Source organism: Bombina bombina, chromosome 2 (assembly GCF_027579735.1).
Source record: "Bombina bombina isolate aBomBom1 chromosome 2, aBomBom1.pri, whole genome shotgun sequence".
Lineage (NCBI taxonomy): Eukaryota > Metazoa > Chordata > Amphibia > Anura > Bombinatoridae > Bombina > Bombina bombina.
In genome coordinates this window covers 962,195,668-962,212,143 of record NC_069500.1, presented here as the reverse complement: position 1 = coordinate 962,212,143, position 16,476 = coordinate 962,195,668, and positions in this window count along the sequence as shown.

Here is a 16,476-nt window from a genome sequence, read left to right as displayed (position 1 = left end):
TGAAGAAATAAAATGGCCCAATGTTAATTGATATATAGTTGTGTGGTGAAACAATGCTTTTATATCAGCAGGAAATCAGTGTTTCTCCTGTAATGTACAAGTTAACATTCTGCCTCAATTCACAAAAACAGGAGGAATGTTCACTTCATCGCCTGTTAAGTGTACCCCGTGGCTTTGATATAATGGCACCTAGCTGTCAAAAAGGGGTGAGTAATAGAAGTGTATTGCCAAAGTGTCTTACGGAGGCTAGGGTACTAGTTAGGTTAAAATATAATAATTGTCTTTATTCCAGACAATACATAATTACATACAATACATAAATGCAAAACACATTCGTGGATCCATGTAGCTATAGTAAACACTAGTTACAGTGAGTAAAATACTTCTAGTTTAAAACAAATTACTTTAAAACAATATTCCTTTAAAACTTTAACACTTAGGCAATATTCTTCTAAAATTAGTTTCTTTTGTAACTTAGCAATTTTGCAGTGCACTTTCAAGTAGTTCAAACACTTTAGAACACTTTAAAATAATTTAGAAATATATAACGATCTTCAACTTGTTAACCTTTACTAAATCTGGTTTGATGATAAAATAACTCATATGTTGTGTAACTTCAGTAAAATAATATTTCTCCTCTCTTGTTGAAAAGGCCTATTTGTTAGTTGAATTAGTCCAGTGTATTCATCTTGCGTCCAATAAAAACTGTCATATGATTACTTCAAATTGTGATTACAGAATTGTATGTGAAAAAATAAAGCAAAAATAAAAATTAAATACATCCTCTGTGATCCTTGTGTCTTCAGTGATGTTTAAAACCAAAAATTAAAAATCAAAAATTAAAAATTTAAAAATCAAAAAAATCAACATATTACTAATTATAAAAATAAAAATAAAATGAAAAATATTTAATATTTGCGTTTATCTTAATAAATATTTGTCAATTTCTTTGAATACAAATCCTAATGTGGACTATTTCGCTATCCCCATTGTTCTCTATTTTTGTTGTAGAGAATGCATATTTTTGACCTATCCTATTGGACATGACATCACGTCTGTGTACAGGCGTTGGCTACATGCCGTAATCTAATTGATTTTTCTTTAGGGTGTGTGTTCATCCTCCTATTCTATTCGATGATGCAGTTTCAATGTTTACTAGTTGTTCATTTAATCTGACAAATATTGCTAGGAAAGGTTAAGAGGTGTAACTTAATTTCTTTTAGGTTTATATATGGAAATTATCATCTGTTATGGGAGTTTTCCTGCTATCTATCAATGTGGTATTAGCGTGTATTTAGATTTTCGTGTGTTGAAATCTGTGATATTTTCGTATCTTAGAGATGGTTTTGAAATCCAAATTTCTATTGGTCATCATAATAATGTAGTGATTGGGTGTGGTTTTGAACACTTCCTCATGGTCAGCATGAGTAATAAATAGGATATTTCTATAAATATTAACTACCATTTTAGACTCAGTTTACTTTTAATATGACATTAATTAACTCTTATCTAGACCATTTTAAGAGGTGGATAATGAGGTTGATGTTATCCTAGTGGAGATACCTCAGGCTAGATCCCCAAATGGTGCCTAAGGTTACAAAACTGTTCACTTCAGTGGAGGTACTTAAGGCTAGATACCCAAATGGTGTCTAGGTTAAAAAACCTGCTAATTTCTCCATCTCTGTGAGATGGATAATGGGATTGTGCTACAATCCTTAAAGATTTTAATCCATATTGGACTTCCATTCATACAAGAGTTAAGTATTAGATCAGGATAATTCATACAGTCGTGTGTATAAGGCTAGTTTAGTCAGTGAGGGGGGGAGGGGACTATGTTGTCTTCCAAATTGATCATATAAATAGTTATTCATTTCTAGGGTGAGGGTGATTGTATGTCTTTGGTATCATGCTTCTAAACAAAGGTCTTGTTCTTTCATGAGGACTAGTAACGTTAAATATTTTTTCATGTAATTAGAGTATATAAAAATCTTGTTCTTCCATGATAACTAATGCAATTGAGCATATTCTCATATGGCTGGAATAGACATGGGCATCTATTTAGATCAAGAGGGATTAGATGAATTAGTTAAAAAAGATGGCTCAGAAATGAGATATTAGGGAAATTCCTTGAGGATAATGAGAGATATAACATGGGTGAGGATCCCAGGGTTATTCTGGACACCACCCATGTTGAAAATATGAGACAGATCTTCTTTATTATTCAGTCCTTTGGGATACAGACAGTCCAAATGAAAAATCCATTTGGATTCTGTAGTAAGCAATTTTTTCTCATAGTTGCCCCCTCTCCAGTTTTTCTTGACTTTCTGTATTCCTGTAAATTTTAAATCTTTTATATTCCCTTGGTGTTTCATGGAAAAATGTTTATACAAGGCTGTTTCCATATTAAGTTTCTCAATTAGCAACAGGTGTTCTCGTATTCTGTCTTTCAGTGCTCTGGACATTTGACAAACGTATTGAAGGCCACATGAGCATTGTAACATATATACCACTCCTTTACATGCCTCCACATTTACATGCCTTACAGGTATGGCAAGGGAAGAAGCCTTTAATCTTTTTCCCGAAAACATCATTGGCTCCTGATGTTTTTTTGTTAATTTGTATACTTAGTGCTATTCAATTTTTCAAGTTGTTTGTTTTTCTATAGATGAACCTTGGTCTTATAGGGAGTCTTTTTCCTATTACATCATCGTCTTTCAATAGCACCCAGTGTTTCCAGAAGATATTGTCAATGTATCTATTTTCACTGTACTCCGTTATCATCTGAATATTCAGGATTTCATCGTCTTCTTCTATCCTTGCCGTTCTATTCTTGTATTTCGTCAATTCCTTTCTTTCAATGTTCCTCACCTCTTCGATCTTTTGATCCAGCATATTCGCATTATAGCCTCTATCCAGAAATTTGGATTTTGTTAGTTGTGCTTGTTCCTCCCACTTCATTTGATTTGAACAGTTCTTTCTCATCCTCAACAGTTGTCCTTTTGGGATGTTGTCTTTCCATTTTATATGGTTTCAACTTGTTCTATGAATGTAATTGTTGCTATCAACCTCCTTAAAGTGGGTAGATATCTCTATTTTCCCATCTTTAACCTCTATTTTTAGATCCAAGAAGGTTAGTTTGATGGAACTCCATTCGTACATGAATTTTAGATTGACCGTATTTCTGTTCATGATCTCGATGGTATATTCTAGATCCTCTTTTGTCCCCTTCCATATAATTATTATGGCGTCTATGTAGCAGTGATAAAGGACCAGGTCCGCGCTTGCTGGGCATGATTCCCAGAAGATTTGCTCCCATTTTTCCATGTAGAGATTCACATAACTCGGCACGAACCTGGTCCCCATTGTCGTACCACAAATCTGTCAATAGAATTTTCCATCATCACAAAAATAATTATGAGTCAGGATGTATTCGATACTTTCCAGAATAAATTTCCTTTGTTTTCTGGGAACTTCTGGATCTGTTTCCAGAAAAAATTCAACTGCTTCTAGCCCTTTTTGGTGTGGGATACTTGTATATACAGGGAGTGCAGAATTATTAGGCAAGTTGTATTTTTGAGGATTAATTTTATTATTGGACAACAACCATGTTCTCAATGAACCCAAAAAACTCATTAATATCAAAGCTGAATAGTTTTGGAAGTAGTTTTTAGTTTGTTTTTAGTTATAGCTATTTTAGGGGGATATCTGTGTGTGCAGGTGACTATTACTGTGCATAATTATTAGGCAACTTAACAAAAAACAAATATATACCCATTTCAATTATTTATTTTTACCAGTGAAACCAATATAACATCTCAACATTCACAAATATACATTTCTGACATTCAAAAACAAAACAAAAACAAATCAGTGACCAATATAGCCACCTTTCTTTGCAAGGACACTCAAAAGCCTGCCATCCATGGATTCTTTCAGTGTTTTGATCTGTTCACCATCAACATTGCGTGCAGCAGCAACCACAGCCTCCCAGACACTGTTCAGAGAGGTGTACTGTTTTCCCTCCTTGTAAATCTCACATTTGATGATGGACCACAGGTTCTCAATGGGGTTCAGATCAGGTGAACAAGGAGGCCATGTCATTAGATTTTCTTCTTTTATACCCTTTCTTGCCAGCCACGCTGTGGAGTACTTGGACGCGTGTGATGGAACATTGTCCTGCATGAAAATCATGTTTTTCTTGAAGGATGCAGGCTTCTTCCTGTACCACTGCTTGAAGAAGGTGTCTTCCAGAAACTGGCAGTAGGACTGGGGGTTGAGCTTGACTCCATCCTCAACCCGAAAAGGCCCCACAAGCTCATCTTTGATGATACCAGCCCAAACCAGTACTCCACCTCCACCTTGCTGGTGGGAGACGGACTGGAGCTCTCTGCCCTTTACCAATCCAGCCACGGGCCCATCCATCTGGCCCATCAAGACTCACTCTCATTTCATCAGTCCATAAAACCTTAGAAAAATCAGTCTTGAGATATTTCTTGGCCCAGTCTTGACGTTTCAGCTTGTGTGTCTTGTTCAGTGGTGGTCGTCTTTCAGCCTTTCTTACCTTGGCCATGTCTCTGAGTATTGCACACCTTGTGCTTTTGGGCACTCCAGTGATGTTGCAGCTCTGAAATATGGCCAAACTGGTGGCAAGTGGCATCTTGGCAGCTGCACGCTTGACTTTTCTCAGTTCATGGGCAGTTATTTTGCGCCTTGGTTTTTCCACACGCTTCTTGCGACCCTGTTGACTATTTTGAATGAAACGATTGATTGTTCGATGATCACGCTTCAGAAGCTTTGCAATTTTTTTATTTTTTTTTATAATAATTTTTTTATTGAGGTTATTGGAAAAATTAACAATAGCAACTGAACAGACATCAATGTAATAATACATAAATGTGATTAGCAGCAACGTAAAATAAACAGTACTACCATAAATACAAATGATACAAACCCGTTAGGAACAAATGGTCCCTACATAGAGAATAGTTGTCAACACAAAAGAAGGTATACTGAGCATAAGAAAGTAAAGCTTCTTTTACATTAGGTAGTATTGCTTTATGCTTGGATATAAGAAGTCGTAAGCTATGATAGTTATTATGTAATACAAGTGTCTAAACATGAAACCTCATTTTTTGTATAATAGTAAAGATTCCCTGCTTTGTTCTAATGGTCGCTTTTGGACCTAAAAAGACTAATGAGGAGTAGTGAGGGAAATTGGCTTTTGTATGGCCACTTGTGGGCCTTAGTAGCGGTTATGGGTGGGGTAAGCAGCGGGCAAGAGCCGCTCTAAAGTGGTAGAGGGAGGGGGATATAGGGGGCGTGTCCAATTAGCAATATCTAACTGTCTAAATATAGGTGAAAATATAGTGGGCCACCGTAAGATGGCTGCTTGAGACTTTAACAATATTTTCTGCAATCAATTCCTCCTAAAACAGTTAAGACCACTTCCGGGTCTTACTTATAAACAGACTAAAGGAGGGATAGCATTTGAAGTGGTCTCCCTTGGGCCAGGAAAATATTAATGGGAGGTTGGTTGCAGATATGAATGAGTAAAATATATAGTATAAGATATACACAACTCTCTGACTAGGTGGTGATAGATGTTCATTATATAGATACACATCTCCACATATATATATGTATACATACATATATATGCACCCACATATATATTAGTAATGATACAAAGCTCTTATTTCCAAGTAAGAATAACGAGTATAACATAAATATATATCTGTGGACTGGATATATCCATATAGTCTAAAGCAGTATGACAAGGATGTTTCTTTATGGGCATACTTTCAAGAACAAGGGTATATGATAGCTTGTATAATTCTCTTGCCTAGGCAAGTAGATAATCATACCTGCCATAGATTTTATGTTACTAAGAATACTAGTCACAAAACATAGCCATTAGGTAAATTTGTGAGCTCAGCTGCCCTGTGGTAGTTAAAAATGGTGTAGTTATGCAATCTAAGGCATGTCAGTGTCGACCAGTATAGTTGTGGCCTAGAAAGCAACCATGGCCAAACAATCCATGTGAGATTCACTATAAAGGCGGCCTAGATTGTAAATTCCTGCTGGGTATATTTTATAGGCTTACGAAAAGCAGCTGAACATCTGTTAATACAAGGGGCATTGTTACTCTGAGCACTGAAATATTATTAGAAAAGATGGTAATCATGGGAAAGCGATATAGAGTTCTGTGTATGGGGGGCGTCGCTAGAGCGATAAGTGAACTGTATAGTCCATTAGCCCCTAGTAAATTAGGTCAACTTAAAAAATTAGGCTACCAATACAACAGGTACTAAGGGGATATGAAATAAGATTAGTGCCAAGAACAGAAGTGTGATAACTGCCCATGAAGCAAACTGATGTACTGCATATCCTACCATGTTAGCGAATGCTGATGGACCTTAAAGTACAATTTGCTTACAAGAGACAAACAATTTAAACAAGTTAATAAGTCTGTGCAGAAACTTGATATAATACATAGTATGTAGGTAGTTTACTACGTCGTGTGGGGGTCTTCTCCTGCTATCCACCTGGAATATTGTAATTTCCATATAGGAAAACTATCTATAAGGCTCTATGAATTATGTCTCTTTAGGATATTGCAAGAAGTGCAAAGAATGGGGGATGCACAACAGAGGAAGCACGAGTTTAGTGTCAGCTCCATTAAACATTGCAAAAAAGCATTTATACAGGGTACATTCAGAAGCTTTGCAATTTTAAGAGTGCTGCATCCCTCTGCAAGATATCTCACTATTTTTGACTTTTCTGAGCCTGTCAAGTCCTTCTTTTGACCCATTTTGCCAAAGGAAAGGAAGTTGCCTAATAATTATGCACACCTGATATAGGGTGTTGATGTCATTAGACCACACCCCTTCTCATTACAGAGATGCACATCACCTAATATGCTTAATTGGTAGTAGGCTTTCGAGCCTATACAGCTTGGAGTAAGACAACATGCATACAGAGGATGATGTGGTCAAAATACTCATTTGCCTAATAATTCTGCACACAGTGTAGTGACATGACATTGCATGTCGCTAAAATGTAGTCATCTTCCCATGGTGTTTCTTCCAGGAGATTCAATATCTGGGTTGAGTCCTTTAGATAGAAAGGTAGCTGTTTAACATATTTTTGTAGATTTTTGTCTACATATTCAGACAGATTGCTACTTAGGGAACCTATGCCCAAAATTATCGGTCTTCCTGGTGGTCTTTGTAGGGATTTATGAATTTTTGGAAGATGATATAGTACTGGGGTTATTGGGTATCTCATATTAATGTAGCTGAATTCTTTATCATTAAGTATCACCAGCTCCTTCTTGTGGTGACATTTTTATCACAGGGATATTGGAATATAGCTCACAGATTTTATAACTGGCAATTCACATAGCTGGTTTATTCAAGTAGTTCTTTTGTCTAGTGTCTGTCTAGAAAGACACACCCAATGGTCTTTTTGAGTGACATTTGATAAGCCACTCCCTTTTGAATTGGGGTATAAAATATTGTAACACCAGAGCCTCTGTCTCTCTTTTTATCCTGGGCATGTTGTAAAGATGGCTGAAACTCTGAAGAAATATGGCTAAGTATATTCCTATGATTATTTTAGCAGTATTGAACAAATTGGGGTTAGTGTAGTAAAGTTGCCCTGTATCTTAAAATGTGGACTGTATCTGTAAAATAGATTTATATATATATACCTGTGAATATTTATCTTATTATTAACATATATTGATTCCTAAATAAACTGTTTGGCAAATAATGGAGGCCCTCTCATAGAGTTTATTTCACAATTTATCTGTGTTGGTTTTAGTGGTTTCACCATAGAGATTTAGTATATTATATTTAGTAGAAAGTAAAGATATTTTAAATTAATAGATAATCACATTTTGGCGGCCATGAAGTTGTAGACGAATCCATATGCCATTTAGTTTTGCAGGAATCAAATGAATGTTGATTTATTTTAAATTTAACTGCAGTAAATGTAGATTTGGTGTTTTATAGCAAAGTTTTTGTATGTAGTACTTTATTTAAAAACCGCAAATAGTGGTTGGTTTCAGAAGGCCTGATGTTTCTCAAGAAAAGCATGGCTTTAAAAAACCTGTATTTCTGGTCTGTATAAATTTGCATTTGCATAGAGTTACATGAGGGAAGCACATAATTGTTGGTTTCAGCAGGCCTGTTGTTTGTAGCTTGCTAAATCTTAAATAACCCCCACAGTGTTATCTATATGGCCCATGTGTACTTTCTGTCTCTTTGTGTTGAAAAGAGATTTTAAAAAAAGCATGTGATAAGAGGCAACCCTAAAAGGCTTAGAAATTATCATATGAGCCTACCTATGTTTGGCTTAAACTTAGAATACCAAGAGAAAAAAAAGCAAGTTTGATGATGGAAGTAAATTGGGAATTTTCTTGCACATTTTTATTTATTTCTTTTTACATAGGATTCATTTCTCTGAATGTGTTACACCCAGAGCTGTAGCTTGCCCTATACATAAATTTCATTCTGAATTGTATGGGAAATTGTGTAGAATTTAAAGTTAGAAAAATAAAGTTTAACTTGGGGAATATGCTAAGCCATCAGCAGTTTGAAGCATAACAAACTCTAATAATTAACTATTGGGGTATATGTAAAAGCTTAAGTAGAAGTTAAAAGTTATTTAAGACTTTCTAATGTCTTTATTTTTTATTTTATTTTTCCCTCTCTTTTTCAATTTCCTTTGTTTTTCTTAATTCTTATTACATTGTTAAAATATTTGTGAGCAGATGGTTCAGATTTTTTTTAATTAAGTTTGTATGGAATAAAAAGGTGTGTAACCTTTGTTTGGGTAACAAAGTTAAAAAGTAAATTAATAAAAAATTGCATTTTAAACAACCATTGGTAGACGCTTCTTGTTTACTGTTTAATATATCCTGTGTTTGGAGCAGAGGCTAAAACCAAAGATACAGTTAAAATTAGCATTTTTTGTTCCAGCCCTCTAGTGGGTATTGTTACATTGCAGTCAGCTTTTAATTAGGTTTTTTTTTTTTTTGCAATGTCTAACCTTTGTTTGAGTAACAAAAAGTAAAAAATTTGCATTTTAGGAGCAATTTGATTTTTTTAAAATATCCTGTGTTTAAAATAGATACTTGGAACCAAGATACAGTTGAAATTAGCATTTCAAAAAGTTCTATAGAAACTACTTGAAACTACCTTTAAAATGTTTTAAGCTCCAATACAGTTATACATATCATTTATTTGCTTTGCTTAAAATATAAGTTTAGATTAATGTGATCCCCCCCCCCCCCCGCTAAACAATCAAAATTTAAAATATTACTACAGTTTTCCTCCATTTAATACTATTCTTCCATTGCTTTAGCTATTTCTTTTAGTAAAAATATTAAATAATTTAGAAATAATTTAGAGTTAATTAGCTTGGAATTTAATGTGGTTACATTTAGTTTAGTATATTCATTCTTAGGCAGTAAACAGCTTCCTTATTTATTTATTTTTTTGTTCACTACAATTCAAATTTGGTTTTGTTTGAAGTTTCACTTTTGTGAGCAAATGTTTCAGGTTGTATGGAAATTGTGTAGAATTTAAAGTTAAGAAATTACAGTTTAATTTTGGGAATATGCTAAGCCATAAGCAGTTTAAAGCATAGCTGTGAGAGACGCACTATTCTAGTATATATATATATATATATATATATATATATATATATATACATATATATATATATATATATATATATATATATATATATATATATATGTATATATATATATATATATATATTTTTTTTATTTTAGTTCTAACGGCTATCTGTTAAAAATGTCTGGAAAAAACTATATTTCACAGGAAATCTGTGATTACTTTAACAATTACATTCATAAATATTGTAATTCGTAAAATTGTAATTCATAAATATAATGGTCCATTCCTCATCCCAGAAGCTAAAAACAACAAGTGTGAAAGTGTTTTAGATATACTAACACAAGTATTAACTCTTAAAAAGATGAATATTAATAAAAGAAAATGTATGATAGCGCAGGCAGTGATTTCAACAATAAAGAGATTAACGGATATTATTGGAGACCTGACAGAGCAAAATAAAGACCTTAAATTAAAGTTAGATAACACACAGACTGACAGAGATTGTATTAAGCTTTCTGCTTTAACTAACACCATACAGATCAGTAAATTACAACGTCAATTAAAATTAACAGAACACAGCAGTAACGAATACTCAAACAAAATTTCTGAGTTACAGATGAAAATTGAACAAAAAGAAAAAATAATTATTGATATTTCTGGGAACAATGCAGATAGTGATAACTTACTGCCACAAAGGAAAGAGCCAAAACAAGTAGTAAAACAAGATAAAATGCAAATGGGCCCCACTAAAAACCCAAGTTCTGTTCCAATTGCCCCTGTCATAATTTCTGAGAATTTTACCAACCTGAAAGTTCCTACAGGTTTTTCAAATCAGACTAGGCCAATGACTGTAGCAGATAGACATTTTTAAGAAATGGTGGGGCACAATCCCCACAAACAGCTTTAATAACTTTTCACATTGGTTTCACAAGGGAACTGAAAAAGCCATAAAATTAGGTATGAGCATGCCGGAATGGACAGAATTGCTTCAAGATGCCATGGGCCCCTATGCCAACAGGTTATTAGGATTTAATTCAAGTATATGTGATCAGGCTGGCAGGATAGCTAAAACCTTTTTCAATTTTACTAGTCTAGAAAAAGAGATTAGTGAAATTAAAATGAGACCACTAGATGGGCCATTTGAAGTAGCAAAAAGAGTTTTATTCTGGTGTGTGCTGCGCCAGCCACAGACCCAAATGGTCTGGGGGTCACCAGCTCACATACAGAGGGTACTTGAAGCTCTCCCCAGAAAATGTCAGGAGTTTGTAAAGCTGTATGATCCAAACTCCACAAACCTACATATGGTGCTCACTAGAGCTGAGAAGTGGTGGAATTATCACCCATACACCATTAAGGCAAATTCTGCAGTGAAGCAGTCAATGGAGAATAATCTGAATATTCACAGGCAGGAATCAGAGAGGGGTAATTGAAGGAATGTTTGTGGATATCAGAATAGTAGAGCATCAAATACAGAAAACTGGAGAGACAGGAATTTAAATGGTGATATTAACAGAGGAGAAAATTGGAGGCTGAGGTCAAATGAGATAAACAATAAGGCCAACTTAAGTTATTGGGAACTCAAACAAAAGAACAGGAGAATGAGAGATCAAATTGGGTTTTTAAAGAAGCAACTGACAGAGCTGGAGGGCTCAAATTAAATCATTCATTTTTGTTAGACAGTTGCACGGCTAAAAAATTTGGTTCGTTTTCGGTTTGGATCGATTCGGACTTTTCGAATTTCGTTTCGGATCAAATCGGATTCGGCAAAATTTGAATAAATTCGTTTCGGATTTATTCGGATCTGAATAAATTCGTTTCGGATTTATTCGGATTCGGCTGAATTCGGTTCTATTCGGTTCCGAAATTTGGTATGTTTTAGTACACTAAGTCACTAACACCCATAAACTACCTATGAACCACTAAACCGAGGCCCCCCCACATCGCAAACCCTATAATAACATTATTTAACCCCTAATCTGCCGATCGGATATCGCCGCAACCTACATTATAGCTATTAACCCCTAATCTGCTGTCCCTAACACCGCCGACCCCTACATTATAGTTATTAACCCCTAATCTGCCCCCCCCAACGTCGCCGCAATCTTACTACAAGTATTAACCCCTAATCTGCCGACCCGATATCGCCGCCTACATTATAGCTATTAACCCCTAATCTGGTGTCCCTAACACCGCCGACCCCTACATTATAGTTATTAACCCCTAATCTGCCCCCCCAATGTCGTCACAATCTAACTACAAGTATTAACCCCTAATCTGCCGACCCGATATCGCCGCCGCCTACATTATAGCTATTAACCCCTAATCTGGTGTCCCTAACACCGCCGACCCCTACATTATAGTTATTAACCCCTAATCTGCCCCCCCAACGTCGCCGCAATCTAACTACAAGTATTAACCCCTAATCTGCCAACCCGATATCGCCGCCGCCTACATTATAGCTATTAACCCCTAATCTGGTGTTCCTAACACCGCCGACCCCTACATTATAGTTATTAACCCCTAATCTGCCCCCCCCCAACGTCACCGCAATCTAACTACAAGTATTAACCCCTAATCTGCCGACCCGATATCGCCGCCGCCTACATTATAGCTATTAACCCCTAATCTGGTGTCCCTAACACCGCCGACCCCTACATTATAGTTATTAACCCCTAATCTGCCCCCCCCCAACGTCGCCGCAATCTAACTACAAGTATTAACCCCTAATCTGCCGACCGCAAATCGCCACCACTATAATAAATGTATTAACCCCTAAACCGCCGCACTCCCGCCTCGCAAACACTATAATACATTTTATTAACCCCTAATCTGCCCTCCCTAACATCGCCGCCACCTACCTACAATTATTAACCCCTAATCTCCCGCCCCAACGTCGCCGCTACTATAATAAGGTTATTAACCCCTAAACCTAAGTCTAACCCTAACACTAACACCCCCTAACTTAAATATAATTTAAATAAAACGAAATAAGTTTACTATAGTTAAATAAATGAATCCTATTTAAAACTAAAGACTTACCTGTAAAATAAACCCTAAGATAGCTGCAATATAACTAATAGTTACATTGTTGCTATTTTAGGATTTATTTTTATTTTACAGGCAACTTTGTATTTATTTTAACTAGGTACAATAGTTATTAAATAGTTAATAACTATTTAATAACTACCTAGCTAAAATAAAAACAAATTTACCTGTAAAATAAATCCTAACCTAAGTTACAATTACACCTAACACTACACTATCATTTAATTAATTAAATAAATGAATCATATTTAAAACTAAATACTTACCTGTAAAATAAACCCTAATATAGCTGCAATATAACTAATAGTTACATTGCAGCTATTTTAGCATTTATATTTATTTTACAGGCAACTTTGTATTTATTTTAACTAGGTACAATAGCTATTAAATAGTTATTGACTAATTAATAGCTACCTAGTTAAAATAATTTCAAAATTGCCTGTAAAATAAATCCTAACCTAAGTTACAATTAAACCTAACACTACACTATCATTAAATAAATTAACTACAAGTACCTACAATTATCTACAATTAAATAAACTAAAGTACAAAAAACCCACACTAAATTACAAAAAAAACAAACACTAAATTACAAAAAATAAAAAAATATTACAAGAATTTTAAACTAATTACACCTAATCTAAGCCCCCTAATAAAATAACAAAGCCCCCCAAAATAAAAAAAATGCCCTACCCTATACTAAATTACATAAGTTAACAGCTCTATTACCTTACCAGCCCTGAACAGGGCCCTTTGCGGGGCATGCCCCAAGAAAACAGCTCTTTTGCCTGTAAAAAAAAAACACAATCCCCCCCCCACATTACAACCCACCACCCACATACCCCTACTCTAACCCAAACCCCCCTTAAATAAACCTAACACTACCCCCCTGAAGATCTCCCTACCTTGAGTCGTGTTCACCCAGCCGGGCCGAAGTCTTCATCCGATGGGGCAGAAGAGGACATCCAGACCGGCAGAAGTCTTCATCCAAGCGGGGCAAGAAGAGGTCTTCCATCCATCAGAAGTCTTGATCCAGGCGGCATCTTCTCTGTTCATCCATCCGGAGCGGAGCGGCAGCATCCTGAAGACATCCCACGCAGAGCATCCTCTTCTTTCTTGATCCGACGACTAAGTGACTGTACCTTTAAGTGAAGTCATCCAAGATGGCGTCCCTTGAATTCCGATTGGCTGATAGGATTCAGCCAATCAGATTGACCTCGCATTCTATTGGCTGATCGGAACAGCCAATAGAATGTGAGGTCAATCTGATTGGCTGATTGGATCAGCCAATCGGATTGAACTTGAATCTGATTGGCTGATTGAATCAACCAATCAGATTTTTCCTACCTTAATTCCGATTGGCTGATAGAATCCTATCAGCCAATCGGAATTCAAGGGACGCCATCTTGGATGACGTCACTTAAAGGTACAGTCACTTAGTCGTCGGATCAAGAAAGAAGAGGATGCTCTGCGTGGGATGTCTTCAGGATGCTGCCGCTCCGCTCCGGATGGATGAACAGAGAAGATGCCGCCTGGATCAAGACTTCTGATGGATGGAAGACCTCTTCTTGCCCAGCTTGGATGAAGACTTCTGCCGGTCTGGATGTCCTCTTCTGCCCGATCGGATGAAGACTTCGGCCCGCTGGGTGAAGACACGGTAGAGAGATCTTCAGGGGGGTAGTGTTAGGTTTATTTAAGGGGGGTTTGGGTTAGAGTAGGGGTATGTGGGTGGTGGGTTGTAATGTGTGGGGGGGTATTGTGGTTTTTTTTACAGGCAAAAGAGCTGTTTTCTTTGGGGCATGCCCCCGCAAAAGGCCCTTTTAAGGGCTGGTAAGGTAATAGAGCTGATTACTTTTGTAATTTAGTATAGGGTAGGGCATTTTTTTATTTTGGGGGGCTTTGTTATTTTATTAGGGGGCTTAGATTAGGTGTAATTAGTTTAAAATTCTTGTAATTTTTTTTATTTTTTGTAATTTAGTGTTTGTTTTTTTGTACTTTAGTTTAGTTTATTTCATTGTATTTAATTGTAGGTACTTGTAGTTAATTTATTTAATGATAGTGTAGTGTTAGGTTTAATTGTAACTTAGGTTAGGATTTATTTTACAGGTAATTTTGTAATTATTTTAACTAGGTAGCTATTAAACAGTAAATATCTATTTAATAGCTATTGTACCTAGTTAAAATAAATACAAAGTTGCCTGTAAAATAAATATAAATGCTAAAATAGCTACAATGTAACTATTAGTTATATTGTAGCTATATTAGGGTTTATTTTACAGGTAAGTCTTTAGTTTTATATAGGATTCATTTATTTAGTTAATTTAATGACAGTGTAGTGTTAGGTGTAATTGTAACTTAGGTTAGGATTTATTTTACAGGTAAATTTGTATTTATTTTAGCTAGGTAGTTATTAAATAGTTATTAACTATTTAATAGCTATTGTACCTAGTTAAAATAAATACAAAGTTGCCTGTAAAATAAATATAAATCCTAAAATAGCTACAATGTAACTATTAGTTATATTGTAGCTATATTAATAGCTAGTAGGGGGCTTAGATTAGGTGTAATTAGTTTAAAATTATTGTAATATTTTATTATTTTTGGTAATTTAGTGTTTGTTTGTTTTTTTGTACTTTTCTGATGGATGGAAGACCTCTTCTTGCCCCGCTTGGATGAAGACTTCTGCTGGTCTGGATGTCCTCTTCTGCCCCATCGGATGAAGACTTCGGCCCGGCTTGGTGAACACGACTCAAGGTAGGGAGATCTTCAGGGGGGTAGTGTTAGGTTTATTTAAGGGGGGTTTGGGTTAGAGTAGGGGTATGTGGGTGTTGGGTTGTAATGTGGGGGGGTATTGTGGGGTTTTTTTTACAGGCAAAAGAGCTGTTTTCTTTGGGGCATGCCCCAGCAAAAGGCCCTTTTAAGGGCTGGTAAGGTAATAGAGCTGTTAACTTTTGTAATTTAGTATAGGGTAGGGCATTTTTTATTTTGGGGGGCTTTGTTATTTTATTAGGGGGCTTAGATTAGGTGTAATTAGTTTAAAATTCTTGTAATATTTTTTTATTTTTTGTAATTTAGTGGGGGGGGAGTTGTACTTTAGTTTAGTTTATTTAATTGTATTTAATTGTAGGTACTTGTAGTTAATTTATTTAATGATAGTGTAGTGTTAGGTTTAATTGTAACTTAGGTTAGGATTTATTTTACAGGTAATTTTGTAATTATTTTAACTAGGTAGCTATTAAATAGTCAATATCTATTAAATAGCTATTGAACCTAGTTAAAATAAATACAAAGTTGCCTGTACAATAAATATAAATGCTAAAATAGCTACAATGTAACTATTAGTTATATTGCAGCTATATTAGGGTTTATTTTACAGGTAAGTCTTTAGTTTTATATAGGATTAATTTATTTAGTTAATTTAATGATAGTGTAGTGTTAGGTGTAATTGTAACTTAGGTTATGATTTATTTTACAGGTAAATTTGTATTTATTTTAGCTAGGTAGTTATTAAATAGTTATTAACTATTTAATAACTATTGTACCTAGTTAAAATAAATACAAAGTTGCCTGTAAAATAAATATAAATCCTAAAATAGCTACAATGTAACTATTAGTTATATTGTAGCTATATTAATAGCTAGTAGGGGGCTTAGATTAGGTGTAATTAGTTTAAAATTATTGTAATATTTTATTATTTTTGGTAATTTAGTGTTTGTTTGTATTTTGGTACTTGTATGATGGATGGAAGACCTCTTCTTGCCCCGCTTGGATGAAGACTTCTGCC